At 37.1% G+C, this 24,470-nt stretch overlaps 1 protein-coding gene across 1 annotated transcript in view; it reads left to right on the forward strand.

Moving 5' to 3' along the window:
- Window positions 1-2,291: 2,291 nt before the first annotated feature.
- The window catches only part of STARD13 (StAR related lipid transfer domain containing 13), a 377,570-nt gene continuing 355,391 nt past the window's right edge, over window positions 2,292-24,470 (forward strand). The window contains 1 exon segment of the mRNA XM_038573307.1: window positions 2,292-2,307. The gene's annotated coding sequence lies outside the window, so the exon portion shown is untranslated.

The following is a 24,470-nucleotide window of genomic DNA, read 5'->3' on the forward strand; positions in this document are numbered from 1 at the left end:
GCTGGAAGAAGAAAATGAAGTAATATATGTGAAAGTACCATACACAGGATCTTGTACTTAATATTCTGTTAGCAAATCTTTATTTTTTTTCCTGAACAAGATACAGTCCCTAGCTTCCAGAAGATGACTATCCTCACCTGCTGAGTTGTAATAACAGCAACACCAGCAGTACTTAAGGGGCATTCACCCAATACACTGCAGTCTATTGAAATAGGTGCCAGCATCATCTTCATTTTACAAATGAGCCCACAGGGAGTTGTTCCTGTAAGCATCTGTCAAATTGTCTACACCAGTGGCAGAGAAAGACATTAGCAATAATCATAAGAGAGTAGCACTCATTGATCAATCCAGTGCCAACTCACTGTATTGTCAGCTCCACTGGCTGCCGGTTCACTGTAGTCCTTATTTGTTGCTTTTTTAAAATTTAATAATTCATACCTTTAAAAGTCAGTGTGTACTTGTAGTAAGACATGGCCCATTCTTCAGCTTCTTCATGGCCTTTTCTCATGGGCAGAAGTATGTATACACTCTTCTATCCTCAAACCCTTTTATTTAGGACACATTTTGGAGTTACTAAACTTCTATTGTAGGAACAAACCAGGTGATTGTTTTAAAAAGGTAAATATGTAAAATAGTGCCTGTCAAACATATATTATCTACCATTATCATCACCATATCACTCTTGTTCTCAAGATCATAGTTCTTTTCCCAATAGGGGAGTTGTGGCAAGCATCAAGAGTAAGAAAAATATAATTTCCAAGTAACACATTTCATGAGTCCACTCAGACTTGGCAGGTTCCCATGTACTTATATTCCATTGGTCAAATATGCCAGGCACAAAGAAGTGTTCAATAAATGTCAGAAAGTATTGTTTTACAGGTGAATAAATAAGATTTGCGGAAATTAAGTCTAAGGTTATATAATTAGCATTTGGCAGTACCACATTCACATACAAGTCAATAAAGCTTTTTTATTCTAGATCTTTTATTTATTCTGCCTCCAAACAACCGATGATCAATGAGTAAAATTTTAGTTAAATGGAAAATTCACATTTCTAACCTTCCTTATTTTTGTAGAACTTCATACTTTTTCCAGAAGGAATAGACCAGGATAGAACTTTGCACTAGAGGCATCTAAGTAACTTGTGAGCCTTGTCAGATGTGGAAGAGATGTGGACTTAGATATGGAAGACTTACAAGCAGCAGGAAGAATTAATGAAGACAAACTTAATTATTCCAATTCAATGATGATTTATCCAACAGTCTAGAAAAGGACTTTTACTGTATCTGAAAAGTTTAGGATTCTCTCTTTAAAAAAAAAATTATTTATTTATTCATGAGAGACACAGAAAGAGAGGCAGCAGAGACCTAGGCAGAGGGAGAAGCAGGCTCCATGCAGGGAGCCTGATGTGGGACTTGATCCCGGGACCGTGGGATCATGCCCTGAGCCAAAGGCAGATGCTCAACCGCTGAGCCACCCAGGCATCCCTATCTTTTATTTTTTAAAGATTTTTATTTATTTATTCATGAGAGACACACAGAGAGAAAGAGAGAGAGAGGGATAGAGAGAGAGAGTCAGAGACACAGGCAGAGGGAGAAGAGGGTCCTTGCAGGGAGCCCGATGTGGGACTTGATCCTGGGACTTCAGGATCACGCCCTAGGCCGAAGGCAGGCACTAAACCACTGAGCCACCCTGGGATCCCATGATTCTCTTTATGCTAATATGTTTTTAGCAATTTTAATTCTATAGCTAACCCTTAGATATGTAAGTTTATAATTTGTTCCCTAGTTAAAATAAACAGATCTTAAAGTCTAAAAGAACAATGTGGCTCTGTATGAGCCACAACTTATAGTTTCCATTTTAAAAACACTTGGTTTTGCATTTTTGAAAGTTTTATAACATGCCAATATAGTGTTATATTTTATCTTGGTAGATTAAAAGTATTTTTAATTTATAAATTTACATTTATAAAAAGTTCTTAGGATTAACTGAGGCTGATCTTACTGAGCCTAATCATAAATGTTTTTTAAAAATTATTAATATAGGGGAATATTCTCATGGTTTATGTTAATTTTAGAAACATGTATTTTTATTGACTAATTTAGATTAATTACTGGCTAGGAATAATTCTTTATATGTAAAAAATAACCTGCTTAAAATTGTTTCCTACAGAATTCTATAAATCTGAGGAGTAAGCTTTAAAAAAGTCATCAGAGGAAAGGAATTTGTAGAAATAAAACTGGAAACATCCAGAATCTTGATGGTGTGCTAAACCAGATGTTAATTGGAGCTCGACCAAAACCTAAAGTAAGTAGCTTTATTATAGAATATTCTGGGTGGAGTGTCATGTCACATTCACACAGCAAAGTCAGCACCATATTTGCACATTCTCTATTACTTTTTTTTTTAAATTTAGCATTGAAGTTACCTGTTTTTCATTATAACATGATTTGTAATAAATATATATATATAATTAATATTTATAAAATTGGAAAAAATGTGGGCAGTGATTTTGTTAAGGTAAATGGTTAGTTTGTTGTCAAATGTAGAGCCATAGCAGAGGATTATATGCACTTCAGCTAGTTCCTTTGTTATTAGTGAGAATTCTTGCTGCAAGTGAAAATACCCTTGAACTATTTTTATAAAAGTCTTCCCTATTGGGATGGGCCATATCCCACTACAGTTCCAGAAATGAGGTATCAGAAATGAAGTATCACATTGGGGAACACATCTATGAGACATCAGCTACAAATATTAACTACACTTTATATAATTGTCTTTGTGCTACAAAGCTAATACCCAGGGATTTTTTGTTGTTGTATTTTTTGGTATATTTTTAATAAGGAAAAACCAACCAGGCTTTCTTAAAGATATTTTACAACTTTTATAACTTTTTTTTCCAAATCTCTATAATTTTATCCACTTTTTAAATTGAATCTGAAAGTATATCTTCATAAATTCTGACTAGTATTGGATGTAGAGGGATGTCAATAATAACTTGTAAGATTTTGTACAGTTGCATATGGTTCTTGATTTTACGATGCTTTGGCTGTTACAATGTTAAAAAAGACAATAATAATTGCCAATAAATATGAAGGACAAACATTATGTGTCTTCCTGACAGAGAACAATAGAAACTTGCTAAATTACCTCAAAGGATGATTTAAGAGATTGCTTATATAGGGATGGTTCAGGTTAAAGGGAAGCCAACTCTAAGATGGTTGCCCAGCAAGATTTTTGTCCTTCAAGGGGGAATGCAGCTATAACCAAAGTACAGCATGACAGAGAAAAGGCACGGAGAGTAAAGACCCATCTCTCTCTCCATCCCAATTTCTAATCCCAATTTCTAACGTCCTCTGGGACCTTCCATTTGTTGCTCTCATCAGGAAATTCAGAGGGAAGGATAGTCAATTTAGAAATTGTGCCCCACAGGCAAGATGGTAAAAAGCAGAGAATAGTTTTAGAGGGTCAAATAAAAAGTATTGAGCATGCATTAAAATAAAAATATCATGGCAGCTACCATTATTAAATATTCAATATGTTCTGGGCATAGTGCTAAGCCTTCACACACATTACCTATTTAATTCATACAACAACTCTGCAACATGGACATAATTACTTCTGTTTTTTAAAGATTTATTTATTTGAGAGAGAGAGAGAGAGAACACGTGTATGCTTGCACACATGTGAAGGATTCGTGTGAAGGGGATGCAGAGAGAGAGAAAAACCCAGGGAGACTCCATACTGAGCAAGGAGCCCAATGTTGTGGCTCTATCTCACAATCCCAATATCAGACCTGAGCCAAAACCAAGAATTGGGCACTTAAACTGACTGTACCACCTAGGCACCTCTCCATTTTTTTAAGAAGAGAAACCTGACCTTCAAAACAATATTATAAAGTTAGTGAGATAGGTATTAATGTTATTCTGATTGTACAGATGAGAAAACCAAGGCCTAGTAAAGGAAAGTGACTTGCCCAGAGTGGCAAAATTAGTGCTTGAGTGTGAGCCTTCCTACTCTTTCTCACTTTGCCATACCAACATACATGGGTTTGGGGGAAATTTTAGAATGCCTTTAAGAAAAAAGATGAATATTATTACAAATGAAAGAAGCCAGTCTGAAAAGGCTACACACTGTATGATTCCATCTACATGACCTGGAAAAGACCAAACTATGGAGACACTAAAACAATCAGTTGTTGCCGGAACTCAGTGGGGAGGGAAGGATGAATGGGTAAAGCGTGGAGGATTTTTAGGTAAGTGAAGCTCTTCTATATAATGCTACAGTGGTAGATACATGACACCATACCTTTGTCAGAATCCACAAATTTACACCATCAGTGACCTTTAAGGTAAACTAGGGACTTTGGATGATGATGATGTGTCGGTGGAAAAGAAAAATATAGTACGTCTTAATTATATTTACTGCAATCCAGATTTTCTTTCTTTTTTGGTGAATTACTGACAGATAGTGTCAAACTTATTATATAAGGCTTTCTTCTCAGAACCTTTCTCAGCCCAAGAAGAAAACATTTATTACAAATCGATGCTTTTTTTAAAAAAGATTAACAGTGAAAGTTAAAAACGGGAAAGCCATTATTTTTACTGTGGTGTTATATTCCATTGCCTATTGACTTTTAAGAGAATGTAATTTATTAAAGAGGCATTTGGGACCTCTTTTAGCTGATTTTCTGATTTTTTTTTTCATTCTTGTTACTTTGTTTTTACAGTAACCTCTTAATTATCTTGGGACAGGTAACTTATTTCTGAATTAGCTTATTCAGGATAGGGTAACTTTATAAATTATTAGGTAAGGAGTTAGGCAGTATTTTATTTTTTGGCCCATTCAGAACAAAATTATAATCTGAGTCCTCAGTCAAATCTCACTGACATGGGCGTGGAGAAGAGGAATATATAGCCTGAAGTGTTAATATGGGGATCTTTATATCCTCTGAAAATCTTTTTCTGTTCTCTGTTTTCACTACCGATATGTTTATGGGCATTCCTTCTAAGATATTTACTTATAAATGGAGCATGCAAGCAGGGATCAGCTTGACAGAAGAACTGCTTTTGCTGTTATATCTGAATCTTTAGGTAGATGGACAATGTATTCTAGAAGCTTTCCTTGCTATTCCCTGTTCTAGGCAATACTTTCTAAGACATAGCTTACTTCTGTTTCCTCTGAATATGTCATAAAGTCAGAGGCTTCATAAGATAGAGAATTCACCAATTTCTAATTTCTTCAAAGGTAGGAGACAAATCCTTCCACACAGATTTGTGGCAAGGCCTACTGTACATTTATTCATCTGACTTATTATCATTTTCTTGTTTTCTTAGGCTAGTGTGCCAAATCCAATTTCAGCTATAAAGCCCTGGATGTGTATAATTCACTGCCATGTGGAACATATCTGAGGTACATGTGCTGAGTTTTGAATGTGGCTGCCAAATACTGAGGGCAAACCTCTCCCAGTCATGATGGGTTTCCCACAGGGCTAGTGCTGTTAAAGAGTAAAGGATAAAGGTGTTTAACCCTTGATTGCTTGTCATAACTTCTATATACTTTAGAAGTGGACCAAAGTTGGGAATATGGGCTTCTACCTTAGTAGGACTATTCATGTCTGTTCCTCACAGGTATTACTTTCCTAAGGGTAAAGTAAAACATAAAAGCTATTGATGGTAGCTGCAGGATAATTGAGACACAAGAACAGTTCAGGACTTTTTTTTTTTTTTTTTGGTTCAGGACTTAAACTAGACATAGACATTTTTTTTAAAGATTATTTATTTATTTATTCATGAGACACGCACACACAGAGAATCAGAGATACAGGCAGAGGGAGAAGCAGGGTCCTCGCAGGGAGCCCGATGCGGGACTCAATCCATGGACCTGGGATCACGCCCTGAGCCAACGGCAGATGCTCAAGTGCTGAGCCACCCAGGTGTCCCTGGGCATAAACATTCTTACCAAAGAGCCAAAAAGCTCAATCTGAAGCCAGATCAGAGCTACACATGTAGATGGCATGCCCTGCACAAGGCCCACCTTTTCTAATTAGCACACAGGTATCTTCTGACACTAAACTGTGAATCCTTGAAACAGTGAATGCCAACCAAAGAGGATTTTTTTCTCTAATTATTTAAAAAAATACTTTGGATTAGCACAGGCTACTACATAGCTAAGGGGATGGTCCAGGCTGGCTTGACAGAAACAATAAAAAGTCCAGGGGCCAAGCCATAAATTTGGACAGCCAAGTTGCCAAAACCGTAAGAAAGGTATTTAAGAGAAACCCAAAGCCAAACAGTGAACAGTAGAAAATCTGGGGCTATTCTGGCTCTGTTCTCAACTTCAGAGAGCAAGTTGGGCATATTTCTGAAGCCAATGACTCATGAGCAGTTTTTGATTTGTTTACTTCCCAAACATGTGAGTGGATGGAAGGGGCAGGACATTGATGCAGAAGTTTTGTTCTGGGCAGGGAAGAAAACAGTAGGGTGCTGACTGGCTAGCTCCAGAGGATCTGTTCTCTATAACCTGTATCTGTATCCCCATCTTCCTCCTGAACCCTGTCTTGGCATCTCTAATTGACCTCCAACTCAGTCTGTCAAGTGTTGAACGTCACCATTTTCTCCTGTGTTAGTGAAGGGCACTCCAGTCAGCTCATCATTCAGACCAGAAACCTACACGTCACTCTAGTTTTATTCTTCTCTCTGAAACTCACAATCACTGTCACCAAATCCTATCTAGTCTACATTTCTAATGACATGTAAATTCATCCCCTTTGGATCCCTAATGCCACTGCTCTGGGTCAGGTATTTCTAACCTGGAGTGCTGCCTATTAGCTGGTCATTGGTGTCATATACCCCTCATCCGTTATCCAAAATGTAAACAGAGTGATCTTTTATGAAGTTAAATCTTATCATTTCTCTGTTTTATGGAAAATCCTTAAATATCATCACATTTTCTTTGGTATAAAATCAAATTTCTGGTCATGTTAGACAAAGCTGCTCATAGTTTAGCTATGCCAACTTCTGCAGTCTCTCTTCTCTTGTCTCCTCCACCTTTCACCTCAGGTTCTGTCCACATCAAACTGCTTTGGGATCCATCTCACACTCCTTGTGTTTGGATCAGTTGTTCCTTTAACTTGGAATTCCCTTTCTGTCTTCTTCACACTGATTCACTTTACTAGGTTCTAAAGACTCAGTCTGCAGGAAAGACCCTGTTTTTCTAGCATTTATCACATCAATATTATCTGTATATGTTTTTTGTTTTCCCCTTTATTAGACTTGAAGAAATTTGAAGTCCAGATTGTCACTTATCTCAATAACTTAAGTGCCTAGCATAGTAACTGTAAATACTGTGCATTCATAAAATGTTTCAGGATATAGTTGTTGCTTTTAGGGTCTCCTGTCTGCTCAGAGGTAATGGCCTGAATTACTACTCAGACGCATTTAGACTAATGTTGTGGTAGGGTTTTCATAATGGAGAGGAAGATGGATATACATTTACAGCATAAGAAGTAAATGGGTTCTAGGATGTCAAGAATGGAAGAGTTGTAGGGGAGAAAGACTTTCTATCTAGGAGAAATTCCTAGAATTTTTCCACCTAGGTCAGAGTTCTAGTTACTTCTCTTTTCTTTTTTTATCTGAGAGCACTAGAATTTGGGTAGCATGTTGTTCTTTCCATTGCTGCCTTCTTTGCTTTCAACTGTTACTTCTTTTATTCCTTGACTAATGAGAAATGAATAGTCCCAGCAAAGATGACTCTTCCCTCCACAGTTTTTCTAAGGCTTTTTATTGGAAATTATAAGAAAAAGATAATGAGCAAAGGGGGCTCCACATAATATCCTCCTATCAGTACTTTTTATTTTTCCTAAAAGAGTGTTGGAGGGAGATAAGACACAGATAAGTGGTGGTTCTCAAGTAATGTTTATCTATACTTTGAAGGCCACCTTATGTTAAGTGAGTTTCCTGGGAGCTAAGGAAGAATTAAGAAATAACTGGGGTCTAGGAGTTGAGATGGAATAAGGCACATGATCCTGTATCTTGGCTGGAAGAAAGGTAGCCATGGAAATGGGGGAGAGAAGAAGCCTTGAGTGGTGATGCTGGGGGTAGGTATCCTTCTTGTTACTTCTTCCTTGCTATTATTTCCAACATAACTTGGAATCCATAGTAGGGTTGTTCAGAGGATTTTTGTGTGGTCAAAGAGAAGAGAAGAATTTTTGAAACATCTCTTCGTAGCAGCAACTATAGGGAAGCAGAGTTACTTTGGCCACCAGGCTGAGGTGGTAATTCCCAGGGATTATCTGTATGTAAACAGTGGTCCAGCCCATGTAAAATAGAGACCATACATTATTTTTTTTTTTAAGTAGTATCCTAGAGAATAAAACACTGTTCTTTATATTGTGTTCCATGATTAAGTTCTGACTAACTATCCTAGAATAACGTTAGGTCCTTCCTTTGTCACCTGCAGATTTAGATAGTATTTACCAGGGCTAATATATACAGAGCCATGACTGTGTAAAACGATATCTGTTTCAGGAACTCAGCCCATTTGTACAGTTGAAAATATGCAGTCATAAGCCGCATTGTGGCTACTGCATTCTTGAAGCCCTGACTAGATGTATCTGTCCATAAAATAACCCCAGCTACCAACAAAACATGTTTTTTCTCTGAATTATTAAAAAGTATTTTAAACATGGGGTATCTAAAAAAGTCATGGCTTTCATTTTGGTTTATTTTATAGCCTTTATTGATTACACACATTTCCTCTATGGCTTGAATGGATAATAGCATTAACTGTTATAATAAATTCTCTACTCCTCAGACCTGTGTAGCACGCATGTAATGTGCCAAAGTTGTGTACTAGATGGTATCTGAAAATGATTTAATATCTATGGTGAGATGGCATTTAGAGAAATACATTTGCACGTAAAGCAGGGTGGATATTTCACAGTGATTTTAAAAGTAAATTGGACAAGTCAGTCAATAAATGTTTACTGATTGCCTACTCTGTGTAGAACTTTATAAAGATTACTCTCTTTTTTTAAAGATTTTATTTATTCATTCATGAGAGACACAGAGAGACAGACAGAGAGAGAGAGGAAGAGGCAGAGATATAAGCAGAGGGAGAAGCAGGCTCCTTTCAGGGAGCCTGATGTGGGACTTAATTCCGGGTCTCCAGGATCAGGCCCTGTGCCAAGGGCGGCATTAAACCACTGAGCCACCCGAGCTGCCCAAGATTACTCTTTTTATGTTGGGTTGCCTGAATGTAGGGCTTAGAAGTGTTGCTAATACATCATTTCCTACAAGAAGTTTGGAGAAATAATGATTTCCTAAATTTTCAAAGTCTCTCCATTGTTGATTTTCTGTGTTATGAACTTGGGACAGGAATTAAGAACATTTAAGCCATCAAGGATCATGTTTTCTGTGGCTTTTGGAGTTGGGCATGTGTTGTAATATTAAAGGACTGGTGGAAAACAGGATAGGTAGGATCTGATTAGGTGCTATAAATGGACTTGGTCCATAAACAACCTTAAAGACTTTAAATATCCAGTAAAGTCTTTATCAAGATATACAGAGCATTAGAAGTGACTGAATTTTAGTCATGATTGTCATTGTCCTGAAATACATGTTCTTTAAAAATGACACAAGAGTTCCTGGAGAGTGAGTGGCAGAGATGAGTTACTGAACTGTTCCAATGACCCCTGACTTACATAGTCTATCTTCCCCGCCCTCTTCAAAGACCTACCACCAAAAATGAAATGTTCTTCCCCACAGTTAAGATCACAGACCATAAACCCTTGTTCCATCCCACCCCTTAACTCCATGAAGTAGAAATGAAGTTTCCATAAAGCTTCCTACTTTCACATCATTTTACTAGAGGAAGTCCAAGAGGCGGTTCCACTACAAAAAGAGTGCAATGAACTTGCTACCCCAAAATGAAATGTCTTGAAAGACTTGACATGACTTTCTTAGCTGATAAAATGTTAATTTCTTGGTAGACTTAAGAAGTAGCCACATGTAGGCAGCTTTCTAATCCTTTGTTTTGAAATTAGATTTCTGTCCGTATTGTTGAGGAAGACAAGCAGTGAGTGGGCTGCTAATCACTGTGAATAGAGAGGCAATTTGAATAAATTCACAGTAATGTGTAAATGACTGAAAGCCCTTTAGCACTCTCAGGAATATTTACGTTGTTAAAAGATTCTTCCTTAACCCAAAATACATCTATGGTGGGGTTGGGTAATTCTGACAATGTAGCACAGTGAAATAAAAGGAAATCAGGCCATGCATAAGAAAGTGTTTCAGAGGCAGGGGCACAGAAGTCAGAAGACCAGCCCCTAAATACTTTGTTTTCCCACAAGTGCCTTTTCACTGCTTCTCTAAAAGGTTCAACTATTTTTAAAGGGTCCAGGCAAAACTTCAGGCCAGAGCAAGAAAGCATGGCCAGGAGGGGGCAGTAGGTAGATCGGACATGGAGACAGGGTGGTAGGTGGTTCTTTAAATATTCTGATTATTTTAAATTAAGTTTGAATACATCAGAGATTAACAATGGTTTGTTGTAAATGTGTCTGTGCACGGATTGATTTGTCCATAAAAATATCAGAAGTGTAAAAAATAATGGTAAACCACAATAGAGAGTATAAGTTTTGCTGTTTATGTCAAGCACTTGGAAAATATTCAGCCCCATTGCTCCCTTGGGCTGGATTGATACTACCTATGAACTTCCTTCAGGAAAAATACAACCCGTTTCACCATCCATTTTTATTAACTCCACACTCTCAGAGGAACCTTTATGCACTCCCTTGAATAGCAAGACTAAATTTGTTTCACTCCATGTAGCACTGCCTTACTGGATGTAATTTTCTGGGAAGTCGGTTCTGCTTTCCAAGACCAGCAGGAATATCTGTGAATATTCTGCCCTTGCTTTGCTTACTTTGTTTTGTCTCCAAACATTATTTAAGGAATAAAAAAACATTTTTTTTTCTTTCTAATAACTTAAGGGACAGCATACTTGTTATGAGTGTCAGACTTATTCCTCAACATACACAATCTGAGAAACTCTTCTTTGGCTAAAATAGAGGTAATCAAAAAGAATTGCTAGCTCAATGGGGATGTTAGTGCCTGTGAGAAAAGAAAATAGATCAGGAGATTGGGCTTGGATCCTGGGGGGTGGGGTGGGAAGAGGCAGGGGACAGGGGGTGGCAGAGCTCAGATAAAGATCTAGGACATAAAGTTGAAAGCTCTAGGTCAATGTTGCCTATAGAAGGATAATGTGAGCCACATAGGTAATTTAAAATTTTCTGACAGCCACTTAAACAAAAAAAGTAAAAGGAACAGGTAAAATTAATTAATTTTAATAATCTATTGAAACCAGTATATCTAAAATGTTACCATTTTGACCTGTAATCAATACACAAAATTATCCATAAAATATGATTTTCTCTTTGGGAAGGGTTCTAAGGTCTCAAAATCTACTGTGTATTTTTACTTAAAGCTTTCCTCCATTCAGACTAGCCACATTCCAGGTGCTCAATAGCCATAGGCGGTCAGAGCAGTACTGAGTGATAAATAAGCCAGGAGGAAAAACATGATGAAAAACCAAAGCCATTTATTTGTTTATTTACAAGTAAATTATTCTAAGTACATAAATTATCTTATAGAACCTAGTCAGAGAAAGCAATACAAAACAATGAGAGAAATTTAAGAGATTTGCCTAACTTTGGACAGTTATTCCCAAGAAATAGATTGATGAAGGGAAGATTTATGTGACTGGGGTACAACTTACTGAGTTAGGCTTTAGGAAGTTGGAAGGGGTTGCTACTTTGAATTAAAGGATAAACTTGGAGTGCATTCACAGATGATCTTGGTTTTCTTAAGGTAAGTAAGAAAAACAACGCTGCCCTGAGGGCAAGAGATGAAGAAAAGGTGAATTCCAAAGAAGATGACCCTAAAAACTCCATGAAGGTATTAATCTAAAGGGCAAAGAGACATCCTGAATCTGATAGGCATAACATCCCTGAGTTTAAGTGAGCTCCCAAATCTCCTTTCTGCAATAAAGTAATTTTTATCTTTATGAAGTGCTTTGTTAATTGTGAAACTCATATGCATACATGGGTTATTATTACTGGCTAAAGAAAGAACTGTTCTGTGGAGATGAGCTACCAGGGAAAATTCTATCATGCCAGGAGCGCAATGTGGGACTCAATCCCAGGACTCCAGGATCACACCCTGGGCCAAAGGTGATACTAAACCGCTGAGCCACCTGGGCTGCCCTATTATTACTCATCTTTAGAGCCTTCAACTATTAGTCTCATTATATATTTAGGGTGAGGGCATGGACTGCTCAATAATTAGTTTTTTCTCTCTCAATATAGGCTTTTGGTGGCTTCATAAAAGTGAAAAATGGCTGTTCTTGGACACACAAAATAGAGATTAGCAGACAATTTAAACTTAAGATTTCCCAGTGGAACCATCACTACCAATAGGATCACACATCGACTCTCCTATACTCTGGAAGAAATGTTAAAATAAGGCCAAGATTTTTATGGTTCACACTTTCTACTGCCCAAAAGGCTTTCCTACCTTTCATTTCTCCCGTGTCAGCCACAGCAGCATTTTCCCAGTTATGTTCCTTTGGAGTACACAGACATATGGATGCTCCTAAAACCAGTCATGTGAGGGAGTTCTATGTTTTGCTGAAACAGTTGTATATTTGAGAAAAGTTACTTAGAAAATGGCTTTGGAAGACACAAACACATCTTACATCAGGTGACAACTGGAAATCAGTGTAGTCAAAATCTTTTATAAATAGCCTGTTCTGCAATACTAGTTGTAATTAAAATAATGACACTTTATTATTAGAGTATAGGGGTTTTCCTCACATAGGATCTCATATGAGCTTCACAATGACCTTGTCAGGGCATTTAAAAGATTCCACTTCTTTGATATAGGATCTGAAGCCCAGAACATCTAAATGACTTGACCAAAGTCACACAGCTGATATTTAACAGGACAAGCACTTTAGTGTTTGCTTTTATCCCACGGTTCCTTCTCCTTTACATCTTTATAAATTGCGTTTTCCAGGCCATGCAACCTGGAGGCCAGAATTGTAACCACACATTCATTTTAAAGCTGTTTCCATGCAAGTCCAACTCTACGATTCCTGCCAACCAGTTCCAGGAGTGTCAGGGTCTTTTTTTCCTCTAGGAATCCTAGAGAGAAGGAGGGTGGAGTATGAGAGAGGAGTGCACATATGTTTGAGACTTAGATTTGTTGGTTATATGGTGGCAGGCACTGTTTTTATTATTTTGTGATCCAATCTGGAATCCATGATGTGATTTATCACTGCCTATTTGATGAAGCAGCTGAACCCCTCCAAAGGTACTGAGGCTACCCAAGTGTTATCTCTGTCATTTGTCTGGTCTAGCGCCTGGCTATTCCTGGGTACAGCCCAGAGCTCCAGGAGCAAAGTCACCCCTTAGAGAGGAAGTGCCCTTTGTCCCACCCCTGGCTTCCATTGTTACAAATGCTGTTAAACATTGCCCTCAATAGAGTCTTTATGGAAACTACTCTTTTCATTTTTACTCCCTTTTTATTGTATTTCTCCCTGAGGGATCCACAGGGGCTGAGCCAGAGAAGTGTCCAGGTAGCATGTCCCACATTGCTCCCCAGTTGTTGCATTCTTCTAGCAGTGCCGCCGTTGAATTTGAACTCAGCTGTCCTGCCTTTGGATGAGTTATTTCTCTGAAAATCCTTAGATCTCTCCAGCCGATAGATTTTGCTGGTCTCCACTGCCCTTCCTTCCTTCTGGCTAGACATGTCATAGTTTGGGTTATCAAGCTAAGATCTCTATGTTCACAGTTGCTGGAACAATTTTTCCTAAAAACTCCATTTTCTCAGTTAACATTTGTGAACATGTATTGACTCAAAGCCAGATTTTTCTGCCTGAGTTTCAAGGTCTTTTACCAATTGTTCATTTTATATTATTATTTTTCAAGCTTCTCCCTCCATAGGATGTCAGAATTTGTTTGTATTGGGCATTTTCCATGTATATCAGTGAGGAAATGGCAAGCTATGGGTGACAAATTAGATACTGAGTTTTTGTTCTTAGGTATATTTCTAGATATTTTTTATTAGTGCTTAACATATTTTTCAAACTACATACATATTATCATCAGTCTTTTCCAAAAATTGTTGGCCGTGGACTAGTAGGGTCTTTCTTATTAATGAAGGAAACCACATTAATTAGTGCAGTATTGTGCTGGTTATTAAATAAACTAGACCTCAAGTTAAATCAAAGCTTTCTCAGGAGTTTAAAATCTGGGGGAGGTTATAGTAATTTAGATCTATTCTGTAAAAGGACATCCAGGATACTTATATAAACACATAATGTCTTAGCATAGCATAAAAAATCTAAACTGTGAGCATTAGTGCAAGTGGTTTGATGTGGCCTAGAATTTAAGAATGAGTCATGAGAATTGCCTATTCATAGAGGATATGGCCAGGTTAAAAAATAAATCAGCACTCATTTCCTTTTGGAGAGACTTCAAGAAGAAAATGAAATTTCCAACACTCTTTTGCTATGAGGAAGAAGAAAATGAGGTTAGTGGAGGCCAGTAAATCCCATAACTCTCCTCCAGATTTGAGACCAATTGAGAAAATACATACAGGTGTCAGAAAGAGATCAAAATGAGATCTCTACTGCTGATAAGGCTGGATTGTAGACAGTGCCTTGAACACCAAATTGCCTTCTTGTTCCCCCCTTACTTTTATCCTGCATGGAATTTACAAGTCCCAGGCAGATCAGCTGGATATTTCCAGACCTCTCTTTGGAAGAATTAGCAGACAGTTCTCAAAGGGGAGGTACAAGGAGAATGGACTGTGTTTGCCTAGTGACCCTGTCTCCTATTTTACCAATCTCATAAATCAAGAATAGCAAACTGTTTCTATAAAGGGCTAGATAGTAAATATTTTAAGCTTGGAGGCCATACGGTTTTTGTTTGAACTATTCAACTCTGCTGTTGCATGAGAGCAACACTGTAAACATATAAATAAATTAAGATGGCTGTTGTATTAGTTTTCTATGACTGCTGTAACAAAGTACCACAAGAATGGGGAGCTTAAACAACAAAAATGTATTACTTCTGGAGGCTAGCAGTCTGAGTCCAAGGTGTGGACAAGGTTGATTCCTTCCAAGGTGCTGTGATGGAGAATCTGCTCCATCCCTTGCTCCTAGTTTCTGGTGGTTTGGTGGCAATCTTGGCATTGTGTAATTTGTAGCAGTATCACCCTGCCTTCATCTTCACCTGACGTTCTCCCTGTTGTACACAGCTCTGTCCAAATGTCCCCTTTTTGTAAGCATACCAGTAATCTTGGACCACTGGGGCTCACTCTACTCCAACATAACTGGTATTAATCAGTTATATGTGCAATGACCCTTTTGCAGATTAAGGTCACATTTTGAAGTGTGGGGAATTATATGAATTCGGGGGAGATACAATTCAATTCATAATGTAGGCATGAAATGTTAAATTTCATATAAATGTCATGTGTCATAAAACATTCTTCTCATTTTTTCCAACCATGTGAAACATGTGGATGTGTGTAGGCTGTACAAAAATAGGCCCTGGGCTGTGGATTACCAGCCCCTGGGGTAAGTCCCTGGTCCTCCAGAGGGAAGAACTAAATGAGGGAAGGAAAGAGGGATTACAAGTATTCCTACCCTCCTAACCCTCCAGGGGCATGAGTGAGAGTTCCCTGCCTTCTGTGGAAATATGAGGGTATTTACATAGGCCAAAGGACTCTGACTAGTTGGGAGGCAGATTATATTCCAGGCAGAAAAGGGAGACATTAGGGAGGTTGATAGAATGGGAAAAACAAAGGGGAAAAAAAAAACCCAGGAAGATTAAAGAAATTAGAAAACCTAAAGAAGGATTTGTATAAGTACAACACAGTCTTTATTTTAGAGCATTTAAAAAACACAGTAGGTCCTATAAAGAATGTATCAACATGGTCAGAGTAATTCAGAAGAAGGAAGAATTGATCCACGAGCAGGGAACCTGGAGAGAAAGATCATGCAAAAGTCTGATTGAAGTGTTACAGGAACTCAACTAAGGCTATAGCTGTGGAATGATAACAAGTATTAAATTAAAAAAGCATCTTTCTTTGTTCTAGGGACTCTATCTCTTCTCTAAGACTCAGTAATGAAAGCTCTTTGCTATATATGTTCTTACACTACTTATTACTCTGCATCTTGGAAGAAATGCAAGACTTTGATTTTTGTGATAAAACTTTGCTCACCTGATGGGGGTTTTGTGCACACAGATATCTTTTTAGTCAGCAATCTGCTTTAGGTACTTAATTTCCTTAATTGATCTTAATCTTTAGTTTCTAGTGGTTTTCTGAGTAACTTTTATTATGAGCTTTTATGAGTCAACAGATGATCATGGGGAGTGGTCTTAAGGGACACGTTACTCTCATCTGCTTTTCACCAAGAATACTGATACACAAGCAGATTTATAAAATCTGCTCATATATCAGGCCACATGACCAAGAACAGATCATGTGTACTTCATTATTTTAATCTTCCATCCAGAATTGCCTTCACAGATTTATAATTTAACAAGGGCCTTTGAGCTTTAATTAAGGGTCAGTTTTTTTCTATAATAGCCATAAAAAAGATATTTCTGCATCTCTTATGAAGCTTCTGTTAAAGACTCTCAATTATATTATTCAGTGCTAGTGTATGGAGAGCTAGGTAATAAATTATTTCTGGGTTTTAGTGCTAGAAATAAGATAATTTCTCTCTGATGAACTATGTCCTTTAATTAAGATAACCATGCTACAGAACTTCTCAATACTCCTCTTGCTTTGCCTTTTTAGAAGCTCAGAGACCAATTTTTTGTATTTGATTCTAGAAGAGAAACTCAACCAAGGATTGTCAGTTCAACTCTCTCCTAAACTTTATGATTTGGATCTTTTTATTTTTAACTTGCTTTAGTGGTTTTATTACATAGTGCCTTTTATGGCAATATTTGAATGTGAATAGGATATATATAATAAATGATTGGCTCTCATTACTTTGTCCAGTGGATTTTCCCCCTAGAACAGATTTTTGTGACCTTAATTACCTTCTAATGCTACCTCAGGTTCTAATTATTTTTTTTTTCCACCACAGATTCCTTCATGACTTCTGTCCTGATATATTTGTTAAAATATATATATATATCCTGAACTCCAGAAATTCACTGTTTTTTTTTAAAGAAAGTATTGTTTTAGATGCATATTCAATGATTTCTTTTAAAAAAATTAAATTAAATAAAAATCGCTTTATTTGGTTGTGCTCATTAAGATTCTGTTCTTTGAAAAGGCGAAAGGTTAACTCTAATTTACAAAAAGGTATCTATTGATTCAAATAATTTGGAAAGCTAGAACTTATCTGTCTAGCTTTAGGTATGGCTAGATCCAGGAGCTCAAAAGAAGACTCTTTCACTCATCATTCTGCTTTACTAAATTAGCTTTTGGCTCCATTATCGGGAGCCATATTAGGCTCTCCCCACAATGTAGCAAAAAATGACTAGCAACATTTCTGGGTTTACACTGTATTAGCAACTGGCATTCCTAAGGAAGAAATACAAATGTCTAGTTTTCAACAGCTCCAACAAAAGGCCAAGGGACAGCTTTTGTTGGCCTGGCTTTGATTATGTGACTATACCTGGACTTAATCACTGTGGCTGAAGAAATAAAGTACTTAACTGGCCAGAGTCCTGGGATATGCCTGTTCCTAGAACCTAGGAGATGGGATTGGCCCCACCCAAACCACTTGGACTCAGAATGGGGAAGAGATAGTTCCCAAAGAGATTTTGGGCTGAACAAAACACAGGTTAACTACATCTTGCATTACATTTGCATTCCTTGGCTGCCCAGCATCCATAGGTACCTTCCTTCCCACTTTTAAATTCCCCAAAGGGCCCTGGTTAATATAATGCAAATATACCTATAAAAGAAAGTTGCCTCTACCTCCACTCTAAAGGGAAATAGCTCATATGTAGGCTCATCCAGTTACTGTTTTCAACTTTAATTCCAGAATCTCTAAGTTATATTTTTCTTGGTTGTGTCTAAACTAGCTTCTCATGTTTAGGCAACTTCTGGCTAAATGTTATATTTAATACTACTAGTTAACAGTGGCAGAGAGAAAACACTTGCTGCAACAAAACTTCTATTTGGCAAAGGGAGAGAAGGGTGATCACTAAATAATGATCTCAGTTTCATAGCAATTATCTCAGGCTGGACAAAGAGTACAAGGACTCTCTGAGCTAGCAGTGGAGGGGGTTCTTTGTTTAAAAATCTGGCTGGCCTCTCACTGTTTTCTGGGAGGAACTCCCTTTCCATTGTCCTACATGGCAGGTTAACATTGGGGAGGCTTTCATCCTAACAGCTATAAATATTTCAGTTCCTCCTGGCTGTTGGTGCAGGTTTGGTGCCTGTAAACTGTCTTGTAATTTGGGCATTCTCAGGTCTATTTGGTGAGCTTTGGCATTTCTCTGGCAATGCCACTGGGTTTCTTGCTAGGACTGGTGGGCTGTTTATTTCTTGACTATTTTCTGGATTGACTCCTGTGGCCCACCACTCTGGTTCCAGCCTTCATTGCTTCTTCCTCTGAGCAGTCTGCCTTTATGCTCTGCCGCTGCCCCAAGCCATCTGGATCTCAGACTGGGAGACAATGAGCTAACATCCTGCAGATCCTAATCCTCATAGTGGTAGGAGTCCTGGGGAGAACTTCTCTAGAGGAGTTGTAGTAGTTTTCTGTTAGTCAGAGAATGTAGTGTTTGGAAATGATCCTCTGGCACCCTGGCTCACCAGGGTCTCAATCTGTTTTCCCATTGTGTTTTTCACTTGCACTAACTTCAGCAAGGGGCAGAGATTTATATATCTGCCATCCCAAAAGACACATGGCTATCTGCTATTGACCATTTTAGAGTGCCATGCACAGGCAGAAAGGATGACTCTTAGTAAGGACTGAATCCCTTTTCCTCTCTGCTTCCAGACCTGCCTGATTAGGCTGCAGGCCATCCTTTTCTTTGAAGGCTAAAAGAAGTAGCCAACACCGTCCAAGATTCTGACACTTTTTTCCTGATCCTCTGAAACTCTATCCTTGATTATTTATGTGATATGAGTTCTATGATACATTAGGCACCTTTTAATTGATGCTTTACTATCAAATAATAGCTTTTGCCCTTTCCCTAGCCTGGAATGGGTGAATTTTCAACCGTAGCTCAGCCAGTATCACATTTTAAAGTCTGTTATTTTAACATTCTACTTCCAGGTAGCAAATTCTGTATTAGGATTTATTTTGGATTTGATAGAGATCCAGCTTATAAAAGTTGCAATAGAAGGAATTTTTTGGCTTTTGTAACCAGAAAGGCCAGAGATGAAGTTGTCTTCAAACATGTTGGTTATAGAAGTTTAATGTCATCAGGACACATTTGTTGTCTCTACTACCCGTGTTGGCTACATTCTAATAGTTTCCCTACTTTTTAGGAAAGATAGCCATCCACCCACAGTTCTAAGCTTTTATCATTCTAGAGCTAGCAACAGAGCCAAAATTGTAAATGCAGAGATACCTTTTGTTGGCCTGAGTCACCTGCCCATTCTTTAGGGAGATGTAGTACTCTGACAGATAAAGTTGTTGATGTCCTCTTTTTTAATTAATTAATTTTTATTTTTATTTTTTTATTGGAGTTCAGTTTGCCAACATATAGCATAACACCCATGTTGATGTCCTCTTGATCTAGGAACAGGATCAGCCACCTGGACTGAGAATAGCAGGTGGGAGGTTTTCCTGAAGAGATGCTGTCAGAAGCTTATATCCCCTATATTGATTAATTCACCTTAAAGAAAAAGAAGGCAAATACTGAACAGAATTCAGTCTTGGTTATATACCATCATATAACTAATTGTTGAACACATTTCTATAGCACAGTGGTTCTTAAGTATCTGTCTCAGACCCCATCATTCTTTCTTAAAAATTACTGAGCACTCCAAAGAGCTTCTTGTTTGTGTGGGTTTCAACTACTGATATTTATTTACTGTATTAGAAATGAAAAAAATGTATATTAGAAATTAGAACAGAAACTTAAAATTATTTTTCATAAATTCATTTAAAAATAATAATAAGCCCATTACATGTTAACATAATTAGAATATTTTAATGAAACATTACTATATATTCACCAAAAAAGAAACTTAGTGAGAAGAGTTTTAAATTTATTTTATACTAGCTGTTTTGCTACTTTTTTTTTTTAAAGATTTTTTTAAAATTTTTATTTATTTATGATAGTTACACAGAGAGAGAGAAGGAGAGAGAGAGAGAGAGAGAGGCAGAGACACAGGCAGAGGGAGAAGCAGGCTCCATGCACCGGGAGCCCGACGTGGGACTCGATCCCGGGTCTCCAGGATCACGCCCTGGGCCAAAGGCAGGCGCTAAACCGCTGCGCCAACCAGGGATCCCTGTTTTGCTACTTTTTAAAAAATATTTTTGCAAATCTCTTTTATGGCTGACCTAATAGAAGATGGCTGGAGTTTTATATCTGCTTCTGCTTCAGTTTATTGCTATGTTGTTCTGGTGGGAATCTATGGAAAAAATCTAGCTTAACATGGTTATGTGGTTGGAAAAGGATGAGTATTTTAATAGCCTATTTTTAAAAATTTATTTATTCATGAGAGACACAGAGAGAGGCAGAGACATGGGCAGAGAGAGAAGCAGACTCCCTTTGGGGAGCCCATTGCAGAACTCAGTCCCATGACCCCAGGATCACGCCCTGAGCCAAAGGCAGATGCTGAACCACTGAGCCACCCTGGCATCCCTTAATAGACTATTTAGATAGTTGTGTATATACTTCTTTTATATTATACCAAAACCCAACAAGTGGTTATTTCTTGACATATAGAATCAGAAATCCTATCAATGAGCTTTTCATATTCTGTTACATTAAAATCAATTGGACATATTTGGACTTTGAATGTATCTTTTACCCATGCATGATTTTATAACATCATGCTTTGGTTATTTGGTTTATGCAGATCTTCCAAATGCTCACACGTTTCATTATAGCTTCAAAAAGTCACATTCATTTACACTACACAATTCTCAGTAAAGTATTTTAAGTATTTGAAAGCCATTAAGCTCATAGTGGTGGATAAAAGTTTTCCAAAATTCTATTCTCTCTTAAAAGCTTGAATTTTATCATTGGCAACAAATATTGTCACTTTTCCTTTAAATGGTCAAATAGCTGGTCTGAGTAAGTATAGCCTGTCAGTTGTTCATTCAAGTAAAAATGAACCTTCATGGGAAAAACTTCTGTTTCAGTTTGTAACTCAATCACATGCTTTTCCTCAAGCCAGCCATCATACTTTCCTATGCAATGAAAGTGCTTTGTGCTTACTTCCTGTGTTGTCACACAGAATATTTAAAAGCTGTGTATTCAGGGTTGAGATTTAATAAAATAATTTTTACTGCTTCATCAAGGATATTCTTAAGTCAAATTTGTTCCTTGTTTTCCCAGTGCTAGTGCATAGCATTGTACAATGACTACAGGTGTAGACTACAGATGCTAAGGCACCACAGTTTTACTTCTGTTGTTTTTCCACTATTAATAAAAATACCAAAAGAGTGAAAGAGGTGAATAATAGTATTATAAAGAAACAAATTTTGGCTTCTTGAATATCCTGGAAGTTCTCAGGTACTCCCTGGGATCTACAGGCCACACAGCTGTAGCTATTCCTGTAAGAGTTGAAAGAAAGATATTTATTGAGATCCATCATAAAAGGACCCATGAGCGGTGTTGGGGAAACTGAACAGCAATATGCAGAAGAATGAAACTGGACCAATTTCTTACACTGTCCATTAAAACAAATTCAAGATGGATGAAAGGTCTAAATGTGGGACAGGAAAGTATCAAAATCCTAGAGGATAACATAGGAGAAACCTCTCTGACCTCAGCCTTACCAACTTCTTACCAGACACATCACTGAAAGCAAGGAAAACAAAAGGAAAAATGAACTATTGGGACTTCATCGAGATAAAAAGTTTCTGCACAGCGAAGGAAACAACAAAACTAAAAGGAAATCTATGGAATGGGAGAAGATATTTGCAAATGACATATCTGATAAAAGGTTAGTATCCAAAATCTATAAAGAACTGATCAAACTAAATACTCAAAAAACAATCCAGTTAAGAAATGGGCAGAAGATATGAATAGACAACTTTTCCAAAGAAGACATCCAGATGGCTAACAGACACATGAAAAGATACTCAACATTATTCATAATCAAGGAAATACAAATCAAAGCTATGATGAGATACCACTTCACACCTGTCAGAATGGCTAAAATTAACAACACAAGGAACAACAGGTGTTGGTGAGAATGTGGAGAAAGAGAAATCCTCTTGCACCATTGATGGGAAAGCAAACTGGTGCAACCACTCTGGAGAATGGTTTGGAGACTCCTCAGAGTTAAAAATAGAGCTATCCTACAATTTCAAGCAATTTCACTAGTAGGTATCTACCTAAAGTATTCAAAAATACATATTTGAAGGGGTACATGCATTCCTATGTTTATAGCAGCATTATCAACAATAGCCAAACAATGGAGAGAACCCCTATGTCCATCAACTGATAAATGGATAAAGGAGAAATGGTGTGTGTGTGTATTTATATATTTATATTTATATAATGGAATATTACAGAGCCATCAAAAGAAATTTTGCCATTTGCAACAATGAGGATGGAGCTAGAGTATATTATGCTAAGGGTATATTATGAAAGTATATTATGCTAAGCTGAGAAAGACAAATACTGTATTATCTCACTTATATGTGGGATTTAAGAAAGAAAACAGATGAACATATGGGAAGGGTGAAAAGCAAAAAAGGAGAGAGAGAAACAAGCCATAAGAGAATTTTAATGATAGAGAACAAACTGAGGGTTGATGGAGGGAAGTGGTGGGGGGGGGGTGGGTTAAATGGGTGATAGATATTAAAGAGAGCATTTGTGATGAGCACTGGATATTGTATGTAAGTGATGAATCACTGAATTCTACTCCAGAAACCAATGTTGCACTGTATGTTAAGTAAGTAAAATTAAACAAAAAGAAAAAAAGAAAAGAAAAATAAAAGGGACCCACGAGCATGAGTTGCTGTTTTGTCTTGTCTCTTGATTTTTATCTGTCATTTTTGTCATTGTGACAGTACATGTCAAACTAGATTTGAAATACTCTGTTTTGAAGTTCTTTCGAGAATTGAGAAAAAATCAGCTTAATAGAAGTATTAAGTCAGAAAATATTGACCCTTGACACATTTGTTTGCCAAATTTAATAATAGCTTTACTTTCATTTAAAATGTTTTGTTGCTTAAAAATAATTTTAAGGGTAATATTAATGTTTTCATAATATTTTTATATCTATGCCAAACCATAAACACTTATTCTGATTTATAATATTTAATTTTGTCCTGCTATATGTGACACTTTAATTTTGTGAAATGATTGTCTTAATTTAAAAACACTTGTAAGAAAAAAAACACTTGTGAGTTAATTCTGTATGAATTTTTATTAACCTATTTAATTACATATTGAATTATCCCAACTTGTATTTCTTTATTCCTAAACCATACCATTTACCAACTAATTAATGATTAGATTTTGAACCTTCCTCAGCCTCAGTTTCCTCATTCAAAGAAAAGTGAGGACATTTTGGATAAATGATATCATATCATAGATGTGAAACTTACTGCTCTACTTGCTACATAGATGGCAATTCAATTTTCATTTCCTTCTTTTTCATCCATTTACTTTCCCAGTCCATACTTCTAAGAGCAACAAGCATTGATTGTAGATTCATATAGTCAGGAGAGGAGTTTTAGTCTTCCTCCATTCAGTTTAACTAAAGTCCCTAGCTGCCATGGACTGTATGTGGAGAGCAGGCTTTCTTTGGGGCAGACCATGTTGCAGGATATAACAGAAGGATTGTCACATCCACATGCAGGGCTTTTCTAGCAATATCTCCAATAGAATAACTTCTGCCATTCTCCTGATATAATTTATTTTTTAGGAGAATTATGAAAAATTTGGAAGGGATTAGGACAGGTAAAAAAGGAAGTATGGTGTCATGGGATTTTTTTTGTAGTTGTCCTTATTTTTTCAAGTTCTTTTTTTAACAGCATACAATTTTTTCCTAGTAGTTAATACTGTTTTCCTTAAATGGCACGCTTCCTATTATTATGACATTCATATTGAAACATTATTTGAATCCTGGAAACAAGTTTATCTTCATCATACAAATTTAATAAGAGAAAATCAGTATCTCCATATCATGAAGTTAGAAACTAGAAACTAGAATTATGCTTAGAATGTTCTACGTCACTGCTTAGCTTCATAAATGATGCTCTCCTCATGGTAGACTCCCAATTGTACTTCGTTCTAC

Source organism: Canis lupus, chromosome 25 (assembly GCF_011100685.1).
Source record: "Canis lupus familiaris isolate Mischka breed German Shepherd chromosome 25, alternate assembly UU_Cfam_GSD_1.0, whole genome shotgun sequence".
In the NCBI taxonomy this organism is placed as follows: Eukaryota; Metazoa; Chordata; class Mammalia; order Carnivora; family Canidae; genus Canis; species Canis lupus.